Here is a 6077-nt window from a genome sequence, read left to right on the forward strand (position 1 = left end):
CTAGTTGGCAAAATTGCTGCCTGGACACAAGCATTGAGATCATCTTCCTAAAACCATCTACATACTGACTTCACTGACCAAACCAGTGGTTGCAGAGAACAAGGACTGACTTTCTGCAATCTAGGGCACAGATAAAGGAGAAATAATATAATACAAGCAGAAAATCACGGCCTGATTTGTTTTTCCAAGAGGATTTAGCAAAGCCATGAGAGTTGAGAAACACTGGACTTGGCCATCATCTTAAGAGTCAAGGCGATCTGGCACACTCCTTGCCTGCTTGGAGAGCTTTTCTACTGGCCCCACTTACAAATCCATCGTTACAGTTTAAGTGCCTAATAAAATGTGAAAGTGCTGTGTAAATGTTAATAACAATGTCTGTACATACCAGAACAGAAGGGAAAGCAGTGTCTGTGCCCATTGCGTGGTTTTCCTTCCTTTGCTCAATGTGCTTTCCCAGACCACCCACTACCTTGTTGGGAATCTTCTCATTTGGCCTTACATTTGTTCACTAGTAATTGTGCAGAGTTTATTTATTCTTGGGGACAATTCAGTTCCCTGAATATCATCAGAGTCCCCTTAGCACTCGCTGTGCCGCTCTGTTTTTTCAGATAAGATTTCTGATAACCATTTTTTTTTTTTGCTATGGGGTAGATTTTAATAAAATAAGCTGCCAGTTATCAGATAATGACCATACTTGTCAAAATTAATTTTAGCCTTTTTTGCTTTTAAATAGGGAGAAAATAGCCATTAGAGTTGATATGTAACTAAGCTGTACTAACCGATTCATTTAAGTTAAAAGTTTGTAATTCTAGAAGTAAATGAAATTTTCTCAACTCAAAAAGATACTTTCTAGGTGTAAAATTCTACCTTTGGCCATTTATATATTCAGTCATATGAAAGGAATCTGTAATTAGCCTTACCCCATATAACGAAAAAATACTCTCTATGTTATTCCATACAAGATGAATTCATTGTTCATTCATTACATTCCAGGTGTTGTTTTTGATAATGAAGTCTAATCTGCTAGTTTCTCTATAGTTATTTTAAAAGTGTTGAATCTAATTTCATATTTTAACATTTTAATTTAAAAAGTTATTTATTACTACCATCATTATTCAATACTTACTTGTTGACACTACTCTCAGTTTCTTGTTGACATGTTCACCAAGAAATGTGTATAGGGCCTGATTCATTATAAATTTCAGGTACAGAAATACTCTCTTACCCTCTGATTTAGATTTTCACCTTTTCAAATACCACAGTAAACCGTAGTCTAAAACTGTTAATTTGAAAATTGCAAAAATATACAATTTATAGGTTTCAAGGCAAAACCCCCAAGTAGCATAATCCAATCTCAGATCCTAGTCCGTGTCTCCACAGATGTGCTTCAGTGATGCTGTGTGTCTCACTCCTGCTAGTTCTCCTAACAGCCCATTTCTATTTTCAGATCAACTGTCCCAGTAGTACACCATCTATGTCCAAGTAACATTTATTTTACCTAATAGTATTCCCAAACTGCAAAAGCAGTGATCCCAAGGAGGCACTATGGCATTGGAAGGAAAGATTAATGGTGATTTTATGAGGCAATACTGCATGCTATACCAGAAAGAAAACATAGGGTATGTAGGTTTCAACTATCCACAATCTCAGATATTCACTGAGCAGTTTTACAATGTATCCTGCTTCTGTTAATACTGTAATCATCTCATTAAAGCCTTGCAAAAGTCTAATAAAAGATGTTTTTAATATTAAAGAAAAGAGAATTTCCATCTGCTGGTTCACTCTCCAGATGGCTACAACAGCTGGTAAAAAGTCACACTGAAATTGAGAGCCAGAAATATCATCCTGGTTTCCCAAGTAAGTAGCAGGGTCACAAATGCCAGGGCCATCACTGCTTTTCCACTAGCAGGGACAGAGCCCTGTATCAGAAGGGGAACCTCTTAGGAACATCAGTGGTCTGATATGTGATACTAGCACCACAGACTTTCTGTGCCACAGTGCCAGCCCCTGATAAATTCAGGAGCAAAATAATATATATGTATAAAGCTCATCTTTACAATGTCTACCGACAAGGGGGAAAGAAATGAAAAATCGTGCCAATACAAAAGCTTTTCAAATAAAACGGTTTGATCCTAGCAAAGACTTTTTACCTTAGATAATTTTTTTCCAGCGGAAAACGAATTCAGTGCTAGCAAGAGAATATCATTCCTTAAGCGAGTTGAGAGATAAAGAAGGAAATTATGTAGACATCTGTTTTAGCAATAGGGAGAATGGACGATTCATATTCAAATTACAGTACATAGGGATTCAATGCTTTGGGAATATTACAATCTAAAAATTCCATTGGATCAAATTCACATGGCTACCCACTGCAAGCTTAATGATAGATCCCATAAGAAAATAAAATGATAACGATTAAGCTATGCTGAAGATTAATTTATAATTAAAAAGCAAGGATAACAGCAATTAAAAAGCCTGGCCAACTCAAGACACTTCTGATTCGCTGATAACAAATGATCTTTCTCCCTGAAACTGGGTAAGTACATTGTGAGCACTGTGAACTCTTCTAAGCAGGAAACTGAATGGTTCTCTAGAAGGCTCTAACAACTCGGTATTTTTGTTGTATAAATAGCAAATGTTAGTATCCTATGTTACTAGTAAAACAAAAAACTTCTTAGTTTAAGACAAGATAGTTGATGAAATATGGCCTGGTTTTCCCTAAAGGACAAAAGACACCTGTACATTTCAATCAGTTTAAGACTCTTGGAGAGTTTGCTTAAACCCCACTAATGGGATAAAGAATATTTCTTGAATCATTGCTATAGAAAATATTATATTCGTCTCCAAGGGAGTAAAGTTAAATGGCCCAACTCCATTTCATCTCAAGTTACACTTTTTCAAGACAGTAATTGTTTTTTAATGTATCAGAACTATTGCAGTCTTGAAGGGAATGCAAGATAACCTATCTTCTTAACTCTGAAAAATTTCCCCTGCACTCCAACTTTGCCCTCCCAACTTTGCTTCTTCATTTGGCAAAAGGCACCACCATTAGCACAGCAAGTCATACACACATTTTCTTTACTTTCTTAATTCCACATTCAGTTGGTGAGCAAGCACCATTCTCTCACCCCATAACACTTATTTTAAGTCTGTCATTACTAAGTTGATACAAGTTCTGGTCTCCTTTGGCTGGGTACACTATTTCTGGCATGCTTCCTTCCTCTCTTCTTTGCTGCATAGTCTTTCCGAAATGAAAATCAGATTAAAACACCTGAGTGGTTTCAATCGCTTATGTCTTCCCACGACATGAAACTCCCAGTACTCTTTCCAGTATCTCCCCTAAGAACTCCTCAGTTCCATTTCTCTCTCCCTTCTTCACTCCTCACATCCTTCTTTCTGTTCCCAAAATAAACCAGAAATATGTCCAACTCGAACCCTTTATACTTAGAACAATTCCCCATGTAACATGTACATGGCTTGCCTCTTTACTATTATTTTAACCAATCACTATTGTTGTTAATGTAATTTGCTCATTTGCAAGGAAGAAAACCAAGACAAAGAAACAAGCAGTGATCTCCTATCTACTGATTCACTATTTCAAATGCATACAACAGCAGGTGATAGGCTAGGTTCAAAGCGGGAACTCCTTCTACTCTGTCAAATGGGTGACAGGGAACCAACTTGAGCCATCACTGCCTCTTCCCAGCGTATGCAGTCACAGGAAGTTGGAATTGATGTGGAGCAAGGATTCAAACCCTGACAGTCTGATATGGGACATGGATGGGTGGTATCCTAACCACTACATCAAGCTTTCACACCTTCCCCCATGTCTTGTTCACTTGTTTTTTCAGAGCACTCCTCCCCAAACAGCTGGCGCGAAATGCACGCTATTTCTCTAACTTCCTTTTTTAAAAATCTTACTCCATGTTTTTCTGTATAACCCTATCACTGTATAGTCTTATTCCTTTGTTTGAATGTATATAGTCTGTCCACTGCAATGTAAATTCCAGGGACAGGCCTTTGCTTTGTTGATGTCCACAACCCCAGTTCCTCTAAGAGTTCCAGGCATAACTCTGAGGCTTCCCTAGGCACTCTGAGTCCCAAGACAGTTCTCCAGTTTAAGGAGAAGCCAAAAGACAATAGAGTTGATTTCTGCTTCTCCATCCACAGCTGGCAGGACAGTCAGCATTCCGCATTTAATCTTTTGCTGTAAAGAAAGTTATCTTTTAGAATCCTTCCTGTTCTGCCTCACTTTCAGGGATCTGAACATCCGACCCAGTGCCCCCATTCATAATTCTGAATGACAACTATTGTAACCATACTCCTCCCCCTTATTTTGCTGCTTCCAAGGAAGGGGTAAAATGTTTCAGAATCTGAAACTTTAATAAGCTTCTGACTTCATTTCACATGACATTTTGACTTCCTAGTCAGAAGGATAGCAAATTGGGATTGAATTATATTTTAAATGAGCTAAATATATTCCAATAGGAGAAAATAGTTAAGGAATATATCCTGGCAGTATCATACAAATCTAATGATAGTAAGAACTTCTTCAACTTTTCAAAGTAAAAGAGGTTGGATTTCTTTTTAAGAGCTATAAGTGCAACTGTAATGTTTTAAAAATAATATAATAATGGACATATATTGGTTAACAGAAAGACATGATTATTGGAAACAAGGTTATAAGAAATAAGGAATTCTATACTGTTAGTTATTGATGAAATATTACAGAAAATAATACTAGGTGACATGAAATATGGCCAACACTTCAAACTAGCAATCACTACATTCTATTATGAGCCAAGCAACACCAAACCTCACCAAGTTTATTTCAGTAGCTCTCTTAAATGTCAATGTGTTTCTGCTAGTAACATAAAACCCAGTGTCGGTATAGCTGTCCAAACATGCTTTAACGACACACCACAGCACTTTGCTGCTGAAAAGTTTTCAGTAAATTTTCATATTTGTTAGAGTAAAATGCAAAGATCTAAACCTGTCCTATGAGCTGCTACACAAAGCAGCCTCCACAACGTCTCTGAGAACATCTCTGTATCATCTTTAAATCTTAGCGGGTTTTTCCCCCTTCTGGAATATTTACCCTTGGTATTCCCTTTTCCTGTAACTTTTGCTAAATGTTTGTGTGGCTGTTTTCTTGTATTTGTCCTTGATCAAATGCTATCTTCTTGGCAGTTTTTCTGACCATATGATTTAAAACTCTAGAAGTGGGTGTTTGATCAGTGTTGCTTAGGAGGCCCAAACCCAGAGTGCCAGAATTTAAGTCCTTGCTCTGTTCTTGGGAGGCAGCAAGAGAAAGTTAAAATACTTGGGTCCCTGCCATCCAGGAAGGAGACCTTGATTGAATTGCTAGTCTCGGGGTTAAACCTGTCCTAATCCTGGCCATTTCAGATGGGAGCTCAGTGTATGTCTCTGCCTGCCAGATAAATAACAACTAACATATTTATATTACAGTCTGTTACATATATATGATATATATACCATGCCTGTCAAATAAGCAATTAACATATATATTTAGTCTGTTATATATATGATATATGTTATATATGTGACATGCATGTATATAACATGTATCATATATATATATATATATCATGCCCACTCCAAAGGTTTTCTCCATTTTCTCAATAATAGCTCTTACCATATGATGTCTTTTTTTCTTTTTTTTAAATTTTTTTTAATCTTTTTTTTTAAATTCATTAATTACATTGTATTATGTGACACAGTTTCATAGGTACTTGGGTTCTCCTCACCCCTCCCCAAACCCTCCCACCATAGTGGATTCCTCCACCTTGTTGTATAACCACAGTTCAAGTTCAGTTGAGATTCCCCCATTGCAAGCATATATCAAACATAGAGTCCAGCATCTTATTGTCCAGTCAAGTTCAACGGCTTCTTAGGTATACCCTCTCTGGTCTGAAGACAGAGCCAGCAGAGTATCATCCCAATCAATTAAAAGCTCCAACATACCATCAGCAAAAATTTACATCATTATGGAATTAATTGACATAGCAATGAGTAACCAATATGTTAAAAGTAAATGCGAGTTCTTAACCACCTTC

Source organism: Ochotona princeps, chromosome 2, assembly GCF_030435755.1.
Source record: "Ochotona princeps isolate mOchPri1 chromosome 2, mOchPri1.hap1, whole genome shotgun sequence".
In the NCBI taxonomy this organism is placed as follows: Eukaryota; Metazoa; Chordata; class Mammalia; order Lagomorpha; family Ochotonidae; genus Ochotona; species Ochotona princeps.